The sequence below is a fragment of the Hipposideros armiger genome, unplaced genomic scaffold (genome assembly GCF_001890085.2).
Source record: "Hipposideros armiger isolate ML-2016 unplaced genomic scaffold, ASM189008v1 scaffold_354, whole genome shotgun sequence".
NCBI lineage: Eukaryota > Metazoa > Chordata > Mammalia > Chiroptera > Hipposideridae > Hipposideros > Hipposideros armiger.
In genome coordinates, this window is record NW_017731704.1 from 256,394 (window position 1) to 267,654 (window position 11,261).

Consider the following 11,261-nt stretch of genomic DNA (forward strand, 5'->3'; position numbering starts at 1 on the left):
ATATATATATATATATATATATCTCATAATTTGGAAACTGTTGTGATAAAAATTAATGAAGCACTGCAATAGAGAAAAAATGGCACCAACAGAATGGTTAGAAAAGGATTTGATGAGGAAATTACATTTAGGATAATAACTGAAGGATAAAGGGTATATCAATCACTCCTTGCAGCAAACAGATGGTACAATTTAAGTGGTTAATTAATAAACATTTTTAAGTAAAGGAAAAACTTAAGAGGAATACGCATGGTATAGCAAAACCTTAAGGGATAGTGCAGCACTTCGTATCTCGTAATAATGTATCTTGGGTGGAAGGGGGCGTAGAGGACTTGCCACCTTTGAAAGAAGCAAGGACAATGAGCAATTATTCTAGAATCTGGGTGGAGAGAAACTCATAAGATTTTTGTATATACTGTAGAAGGATGCAACCGAGTCCTGGGGAGGTCATTTTTACTAGATGTTCACATGATCATATGTTTTTATAAATTTGAAAAGCTAATTATTTTAACTACAATCAGACACTTTCATCTCTGACTTCCCCTCTTTCATTTTGGCTAATAATGATCATTTTTAGGATCCAGCCAAAGTGAATTAGAATGCTTGAGATACAGTAATGTCTTGGTTTGCGAGCATAATTCATTCTGGAAACAAACTACTCGTATTGCAAGACATCGCTCGTTTACCAAGTTAAAATGTATTAGAAATGTTTGCTCATCTTGTGGAACATTCACAATCCAAGTTACTCGCAAAAGGTTTTATTGTATTTAGATTTCATGGGCTATGTAGTTTGTAATCACTTCCACAGAAGTTAGGTTATTTTTAGCCATTCATATGTAATGATGTTCAGGAGAACTTCTCCTCCTGCTTGCTCACTTGCTGACTCACTCTGCCTGAGTGACAAGTCCAGAGGTTTGATCACTATGTGGGCATATCTTATGGTGTTAAGTACTAGAAATATTTAAGTAGTGGAGAAAGAAATATATTTTAAAATGTACAGAACCAGAAGCTAGTCTGTGGAAAATTCTTTCAACATTCAAACATGTCAAAACTTCAAGCAGAAGAATAGATCTATTTGATGCCTTGTCAAAATGAAAATTCCTGTGAGGGATCTCTTGAAAAATGCAGAGGATAAAGTTAAAAGAGTACCATGCACTTTTTTATTTTAAGATGCAATTTTACAAAATATAATTTACCAGTGTTCCTGTATTTGTAGAGCACCAAACTGTAGGCAATAATACAAACATCTCTATATAAATAATAATACATTTTACAAATCCCAACTATCAATATTTATAAACTACTCTGGTAGACAAAATAATTGTCTTTCTGTCCACTTGATGGAAAATGATATCATGAAATCAGTGTCACATGGAAAGGTGAGCCAAGAGTATGCAATCAAATAATGTATTAGAGATGTATTAGGGGGTTGATTAACCAATGTTATTATTTTTTCTCCTAGATTTTTAAATTTTTGTGGTTGTTGTCACATTTATTTAATTTTTGTATATGACTTCCCTTCTCAGTGTAAATATTTACTTTCCTATCAAATATTGTGGTCACAATGTTGTCATCTTCTTAAAGTAGCTCTACGAAACTTAAATCTGTCCTTGAACCAAGGGTGTTTTCTGAATAATTATCTTCTCCAGTGAAGAAGTTAAGAACACTTAACAGGTTTTTAAAGATTTGCCGTATTTGTCCTTAACTAAATCTTCTCAAACTGGTGGCATGAATTTAACTATTTCTGGGAAGACACAGCTTACTTTACTAGAAATGCCAACAATCTGACATGGTCAGTTATATTCATTCATTCTCAGGAAGTAAGATGCCTACGTGTGAGAGAAAATTATCACAGCTAATAACTATCTTGAAAACCAAGTTTAATGACATCATGTAAGTAAATTAATAAAACAGTTTATTCTAAATATTCTATTTGGTTGAAGACACTATATAAAAATACACACCAAAGGTAACATTTTCAAGAGCCATTTCATCTGATAAATCATATGCCACTCATAAGCATATTCATTATATGTGTTCAATATTGAAAAGCCTTATCATTCGTCCATAGTTGTTAATCTTCCAATATCTATACTAAACTATTAACATAATTTATTAAATGTTATTAAATATCGGTTAAAACACACCAGATTATTTTAATTTCCTTACTAAGTAAATCCAAAATATATCTTTTTACTTTTACATCATACCTTTGGGAAAAAAAATCTATGTAATGAACAGTCTTGAAATGATGACAAATCTGTCCTTCAGACTCGAGGGACATTGCAAAGAATGTGTGTCTGTCTACATGTGACGCTCAAACCATAAATCACTGTTATTTGTCATCTAAGTCTTTTGGTGAATAGATACATTTCCACAGAGCAGACAAAGCAATGTATCTAAAACATGAAACTGATCATCATTCACATACTTAAATCCTTCATTACTTTCTCATGTCACTAGAATAAAATTGGAACCTTTTTAACACATTTCCAGGCCCTGACTCATTTTCAATATGTCTGCCATTTTACACTAGGCTCCCGCTATACTGAACTCTCAGTAGGATGGCCAGATCCTGTTCTTTCTTGCCCCAGGATTTCATATGTGTGGGTAGAGCATTCCACCATTTTCTCTTCAGCTGAGAGACTCCTATTCATCCCTTTCAGGTTCAAAGTACCTTGTTTTTAAGAGATCATTTCTTGATCACTAGATCACTATAGCAGAAGTTAGTTCCCTCTATTTGTGATTTCCCCCAAGAAAGTCTATGAAAATTCTTGTTTAATTCTGTCTTTTTCTGCTAAAGTACAAACTCTATTAGGGACGGGATCAAGGCCATCACATTTATGTGACTGGCAAATACCAGGTACATGAAATGAATTAATGTATCCTATTTGGCAATTCTGGAGATTAATTTTCCATTTCAACTGTTGTGTTATTTGAACAAAGCTTAGTTATTCCATATCTTATTGCTGCACTTATTTCCTGAAAAAATGGCAGCCAACAGAGAGAAAACTTACATTTGGGTCCTACTTAAATGGGTTGGTACAGAGAAACCAACATAAAGACTCAGCACCAAGGGAGGATTTAGAAAACTGAGAGTAGTCATTCTAGGGGGGCTAAACAGTAAGGGAGAGACAGCGAGCAGGCGGGAAAGCAAACTGGAAAACCGGCTAGGGTCACACTAATAGGGGCTTTCAAAGCTATGAGCTTCAGTTATTTCAAGTTTTACCTTTTAACTCTATGTGCTATTAAAAATTTTTAATAGCATTATCAAAACTGTTCTTGTTGGCAAATAGCTCTGATGACTGTGTGAGTCTGAGTGAAGGAAGATTCTTGGGAAGGGTTATCTTGAAAAAATGCCATTGTGGACAGGAAAAAGAGGGAATAGGGAGGGAAGAACAGAGGAAGAGTAGAGTAGAGGAGTGGAATAGAGTCAGAAGAGGTGGTGGAAGTAAGTAGTGGGTAAGAGAAAAGAAAAGGGAGGAGAGGGGAGATGAGAAAAGAGATTGGGCAAGTGGGGCCAGAAGCAAGAGTTTTTTCCAGAGCAAAAAGAGACAGGACATTTTCAACAAATGGAATGGGAAAGGAGGGAGAAAGGTGTAACTTCACTGTCTCTTTCTTTCTATTTCATTTACAGGTTTTAGTAGTAAGACTATTCAATTTCCAATATCGCCCATGCAACATACCCTGTATAGTTTCAGCTATAATTATTTATTATAAATTATTATTCAAAAATTTCAAAGTTAATCTGATTATCCAGAGGCTTTTCAAAGGCATGTAATTGATCCTCTAGTAACAATGAGCATGTGCTAATTTTTTGCTTTGTTTTGTTTCAAGACAGTGTAAAGATAAACTTTAAAACTGAATTATTTCCTTTTTTCAAAACTTGAAGCCATTATAAATAAATTCTGCACCAATGAAAAAAAATACTATTGTCTTTTACCTATGCTTGAGAAAATTCTAAATTTTGATTATAGGATAAAGGTTTTAATTTTGAACTAATAGAGTTAGAAATTTGACTAGATTAAAATATATGAGCCAGGGGCCGGCCGAGTGGCGCGATGGTTAAGAACTCGCTTGGGACGCCAGAGGGCCCCGGTTCGGATCCCACATATGAGGGCCAGTGACACTGCCCTCTACAGCTAAGATGGTGAACAACAGCTCAACCTGGAGCTGGCCTGCCATGAGTCGCCGGCGACGGCGTGGGCTGCAGTCCCTGTGGCAGTGGATTGCCATGGGCTACCGTGTGTAGACAGCAGCCAGCGTGAGCGGCCAGCAGCCGCAGTGAGCGGCCGTCCAGAAGCCGGTGACTGATCTGCATTGCCAGAGAAGAGCGCAATGATGGTGCCAACTTGGGCCAGTGAAGCAACATCTTCCACAACTAGATTGAAGAACAAAAGGACAGCAACTTGTCTGTTCCCCTTCCCCAATAAAACCAATAAAAAAAATAATTAAAAAAAATCTAAAAAATAATATATATATATATGAGCCATATTTTTATCACTTCTACATTTCTTTTGTGAATTAGCAGAAGGCTCTATTCCACGTCTCCTCACTCAAGAACCTATGCTTAAATGTTGAATCTTAAATTTTGCTGGTCACCATGGCAAGAAAAAAAGGAAAAAAAAACACTGAAGGATTCTCTTACCAACAATTAAGTGTTCAACTGAGAAACAAGTCATATGAATTCTAATCTAACACATTGTCCACAAATAGCCACCAACTTCCACCTATATCCAAAAGGGGAGAAGCATAATGCTATCTTTTGCACAAAAGGCAAAGAAATTAACTGGTGAAGATAATGAATGACAGTTGTTAACATGCAAACTTTTGTAATGAAATTTTTATTTTTTGCGTTTAAAATCATTAAAGCTTTGAAAATATATATGCTTTTTTTCTCCTGCTCAACAAACATTATTTTAAATGAAGCTAATAACATGATATAATTGCTTTTCTCCCATTCTTTTAAAATCCTGGCCTTGCTTCTTGTAAAGGGACTACCATAAGTCACACAGGTCTAAAATTATATTTGCTTCAGTAGTTTCTATCCCACTGATCAATAAGCAGTTTGGCATTTTTCTGAAGAACAATTTTGCTTTGTCGTTTCCTTGATTGAATGAAATCTGTGTAATTCAATTGAATTCTTACTCTGCATGCTGTCTATTGAAATTGAGGTCATGGATAACACAAGCATATTTAGATATTAAAATTCGGACACATTTTGAATCAAAATGAAAATTAATACTTTGTTTCTTGCTCTGTTCTCTCTTTAGATTAACTTCAGTGAAACTGAAACATACCACAGGATAGGAAACTTTAGTTATCCCAATATAATAGAATTTATTTAGTAAATTCTGCTCATGTTAATGTCATTTTGCCATGTTTTCAAGTCTTCTGACATTTGTCAAGTAGAAAATGTAATTATAAATACAGGGCAATTTTTCTCTATTAATATTAAAATCATTTCAGTCATTTTTTGAGGAATTATTGCAGGTGTATGCAAACAGCTAGTAAAAATCAATTATTATGAAGCATGTCTTAATATACTTATTTTTTTCATTTTGGTTTTAAAATGTGTTTTGTATTGAGCTTAAAGTTTGAGTGGTAGAAAAAAACTTTCAAAATTATTGACATCACTTAATGGAGAAAATGTATTTGTTAATTAAAGATCAAAAACTCTTAGTTGAGCCTTATTGTACTTCTAGACTAGAGTTAGGTATTGAGTAATGTAACAAGCATAAAAGTCAGATATTTTAAGAGTAAGCGCTTGTCATCCTCGACAAGAGAACTCATGATACATACATTACATCTATGTATTCCAATAAATATATAGCAAACTCTGTTATGTACAAAGAACTGAATCCATGAAAAGTTATGTAAAAATATAATGCAATATATAAATGCCAGAAATGGTGGTACAAAATCTAAATGCATAACAGATATTTGCCTTAACACGAAACACAAAAGATAAAGCTTGCAGGTTTTTTTTTTATTACAAAAGCAAAAAGAAAAATGAGTATATACAAATAAAATAAAGGGAAATTTATCTATAATTCATATAGAAATAAATATAGAAAGAAATCAGATAGATGATAGAGAGATAGATAGATAGATAGATAGATAGATAGATGATAGATATACATAGACAAAGAAATGGGGCAAATATTGAATAAAAGGTATTGCTCATTGCACAATTATTTTAATACTTCTCTGATTTTTTATTTTTTTTAATAAAAAGTTAAGTAAAACAGGCAAATCCTCCCACCATATTCATTTCTATGGATCTTCATCCAGAAAACTTTGCTTCATTTATATTTCATTTTTACACACAAGGAGAAATACTGTCCTACTTGTTTTTCCCTGCCAACATAACAAGTTATCAGCATCTATAAATCTACATGGTTCTTTTTAATACTTGTGTTACATTCTATTGTTTCTTATTGTTTGATATTGGGAATTTTTAATTTTGTTTTGTTTTTGTTGTTATAAAACCATGTCAGAACTGAACATCTTTGTATTTACATTTTGGCATATTTATTTGATTTGTTTTGTTTTGTTAATAAGATGAATTTTCAGTAAGAGCATTCCTGAATCAATAGCGTGTGAGTTTAAAATATAATAGCTGCCCAGTTATCCATCCAAGAAGGACAAGCTCAGGAAGGAAAGAGGATAAGGTCTAATGCTCCTCAGATTTGACACCGAATCTCTCTCCAGAAATTTAGAGACCAATCTGGGATGCAGATGAATGCAGTTGATGACTGAAGATTGAACTGAGATATCTTTTAATCAGAATGAATAATCTGGACTGAGAAATTACTTAAAAGAATTGGCTTTCAAACTGGAAATAATTACAAACTTACAGTAGAAACTTAGGATTTACTTTAATTTTTAAAAGGTTTTTATTAAAAATATATTTAGTATACAATAGTATATTTGTTTCAAGTGTACACAATAGTTATTTAACATTTATATACCTAAAGAAGTGATCACCATGATAAGTCCAACAACCATCTTTCGCCATACCACACTATCACAATATTATTGACTATATTGCCTATGCTGCATTTTACATCCCCATGGTTTATTTGTTTTATACCTGGAAATTTGGACCAATTACTGCCTTTCACTTCCCCTCCTTTTTAATTTTTCAGTTACAGTTGACATTCAGTATTATTTTATATTAATTTCAGGTGTACATCATAATGGTTAGACACTTATATAATTTAAGAAGTGATCCCCTTGACTAATCTAGTACCCACCTGGCACTATACACAGTTATTAACATATTATTGGTTTACTGTGGTTTACTATGGTTTACTTTGCATCCCCATGACTACTTGTAGCTACCAATTTGTACTTGTTAGTCCCTTCACCTTATTCACCGTGCCCCCCAAACCTCTGCCTATCTATAAACCTGATAAATCTAGTACCCACCTGACACCATATGTAGTTATTACAATATTATTGACTAGAATCCTTACACTATACCCAAATCTCCATGACTACTTTGTAACAACCAATTTGTACTTAATCCCATCCCCTTTTTCATCCACCACCCCAACCCCCTTCCATCAGGCAGCCATCAAAATGTTCTCTGTATCTATGAGTCTGTTTCTGTTTTGTTTATTTTATTCTTTTTTTCTTAATTCTACCTTTTATTTTGTATTTTATTTATTTATTTTTTTATTGGGGAATTGGGGTAAGGGGAACAGACAAGTTGCTGTCCTTTTGTTCTTCAGTCTAGTTGTGGAGGATGTTGATTCACTGGCCCAAGTTGGCACTATCATTGCGCTCTTCCCTGGTGAGGCAGATCAGTTGCCAGCTTCTGGATGGCTACTCACTGCGGCTGCTGGCTATACACAGTAGCCCATGGCAACCCACTGCAGCAGGGGCTGCAGCCCACGCAGTTGCTGGCGACTCACGGCAGCCCAGCTCCAGGTTGAGCTGTTGTTCAGCATCTTAGCTGTAGAGGGCAGTGTCACAGGCCCTCATATGTGGGATCAGAACTGGGGCCCTCTGGCATCCCAAGCCAGCTCTTAACCAACGTGCCACTCGGCTGGCCCTGTTTATTTTATTCTTTAGGTTTCACATATACCGTAAGTGAAATCACATTGCATCTGTCTTTCTGTCTGATATACTCCATTCAGCAAAACATCCTCCAGGTCCATCCATGCTGCTGCAGATGGCAGGAACCCATTCCCTTCCCTGACAGAGCAATATTCCATCATATATATGTACCACCTCCTCTTTATCCATTCTTCTATTTATGATCACCCATCTGGGCTATTGTAAACAATGCTGCAATAAACATACGGATGCACACATCCCCACAATGTAGCATTTCGGGTTTCTTCAGATAAATACTATGAAGTGGGATTACTGGGTGCTTCTTTGTCTGTTGTTATAGCCTTTGTTTTAAAGTCTATTTCGTCTAATGTAAGTATTGCTACCACAGCTTTTTTGTTTTGTTTTGTTTCCATTTTCATGAAATAGCCCTTCCCATCCCTTTACTTCCAGTCTGTGTGTGACTTGCAATCTGAAGGGTCTTTCAATATTGTGGGCAGCATATGTAAGGGTCTTGGTTTTTTAGCCATTTAGTCACCCTATTTTTTTTTCTTTTTAAGATTTTATTGGGGAATTGGGAGAGGGGAACAGACAAGTTGCTGTCCTTTTGTTCTTCAGTCTAGTTGTGGAGGATGTCGCTTTACTGGCCCATGTTGGTATTATCATTGCGCTCTTCCCAGGTGAGGCAGTCACTCGCTGGCTGCCGGCCACTCATGATGGCTGCCAGTCACTCATGGCAGCTCATGGCTGCCCACTGCCGCAGGCGCTGCATCCTTCATAGCCGGCACCTGTGACACACAGCAGCCAAGCTCCAGGTCCAGCTGTTGTTCACCATCTTAGCTGTAGAGGGCGCAGCATCAATGGCCCTCATGTGGGATCTGAACCAGGACCCGGCTGCTCAGAGCTGCATCCCAAGCCAACTCCTAACCAACATGCCACATGGCTGTCCCAAGTCACCCTATGATTTTGATTGAAGCATTTAATCCACTTACATTGAAAGCAATTGTTGATAGATATGTAGTTACTACCATTTTATTATTCATATTTTTCACCTTCCTCCCACCCCTTCCCAATCTTAAAGAACTCCTTCTAACTTTCTTCATAATATTGGTTTGGTGGTGATGAACTTCTGCTGCTTTTTCTTGACTGGAAGCTCTTTATCTGTCCTTCAATTTTACATGATAGCTTTGCTGGGTAGAGTAGTCTTGGTTGTAGGTCCTTGATTTACATCATTTTGAATATTTTAGTTATTGTAGTCTTCACTTCTAACTGGTTCTTTTTTATGCTTGCTATCTCTGTGTTGAAGTTCTCACTAAGTTCTTGAGCATCCTTATAACGATTGTTTTGAACACTGTATCTGGTAGCTTTCATTTTGTTTAGTTCTTTTTCTGGACCTTTCACCTGTTTTTTTTATTTGAGATGTATTTTTTTTTCCTCCTCATTTTGGCTGCCCTCTGTGTTTGCTTCTATGTGTTAGGTAGGTCTGCTATATTTTCCAGTCTTGCCAGATGTCCTTATGTAGTAGGGGTCTTGTGTGGGCCAAGTGCCACAGTCTTCCTGATCACTTGAGCCAGGTGCTCCAAAAGTGTCCCTTGTTTGGGTTGTGTGTGTCCTCCTGTTATAGTTGAGCCTTGATTGCTGTTGGCATGCCAGTGGGTGGTATTGTCCCTCAGGCTGACTGGCTATGGGGTTTGGCCACATCCACAGCTTATGGGCTGCTGTGCAGGAAGCTTACCCCACAGAACGAGATTTCCTCCAGTACGCTCTGGTGCTTGTTGAGACGATCCTTTTTTTGTGCCGCTTGAGACTAATTTGGTGATGCTCTTCTGCTGTGGTCGGAAGACAACCTCTGTGTATGTTGGTTCTGGGGCCTCTTGGGAGGGACTCCAATGCAGGCCCAGGTCACCCATTGCCTGTGACCTGGTAAGAGCTATGAAGCTATCCATCGTTATTCACTGCCTATGTTGTAACTCGAGGTGTATGGGAGAGGCCACGCTGCAAACTGAGGATGGCTTCAACCAGTCCCAGGATTGGGGTAGCTCCGCAAAAAGCCAGGACACTCTGAAGCCTGCCACCACCTGTCCGCTTTTGTAAGTTTCAGCCACTGATAAAGTCTGTTGGGTGAAGCAGGGTCTCAGTGAGTCAGCAGGCCAGAGTAGCAGAGCTCACCAGGCCAATCAGTTTCAGATTAGGTCTGTGGGGCGGGCTCAACACAGGAAAGATGACGCCCACCTGCTGGCTTCACAGAAAAGTCCCACATAGGGAAAATGGGGAATGTTTCTCCAGTCCTTCCCCTGAAGTTATACAACTCAATGTCTCCCCTTATGTCTACAACACTCCAAGGGTCACCGACCCTCCACTGGAGTCCAAGGTGAATGCCTGCAAGTAAGCTTGTGTGCCAGTTATTTAAGAGGATATCTGGCTTTCCTGCAGCCTTTCATCCCACCTGGACAGTTGGAATTCCCCACTGTTTTTCACAGCCAGATTGTGGAGGCTCCTCTTCCCAGCACCTGTGCTCCAGGTTGGGGAGCTTAGTGTGGGGGGTGGGGTCCCTTGCTCCTTCATGGGAGACTTCTGTGGCTGAAATAGCTTTCCCAATATTCACCTGCCACACATGAGTGTGGGTCCAGCTGCTTATCTCAGGACTGGTAATTGAAATGAAATGTTTATATCACAGATTCTAAATTTCACATTTGTTATTGACAAAAAACTGTTCTGTTGATCTGATGGAAGTTATGCAGGTCTTATTTATTAAAGCTTTACAATGCATTTTAAAACTGGCATTGGAAATTATCAGTACTCTCTTTTCAGAATTTCAATCTTAAAATAATTAGTTTTCTATAGTCTTTAGAACACTTAGAATAAAATTTGTCCTTGAAAAACTTCTCCCTCCACATTGGAGTCACAGAAACTAAAGGACAGTCAACATTTTATTTTGTATTTATTTATATTTTTTATTTATCTTTTCTTTATTGTGAAATACACATTTTGTAGAATTAGTTTCAGCTGTACAACACAGTGCAATAGTTATACTCTTTACCCCTCGAGGTGACAACCCCCCTCCCCCAATCCGCCGCCCCACTTCCCCCCAATATCATACATATCTGTTACAATTCCCTCGACTCCACTCCCACACTATACTCCACGTTCCATGACTATATATATATATATATATATATATATATATATATATATAT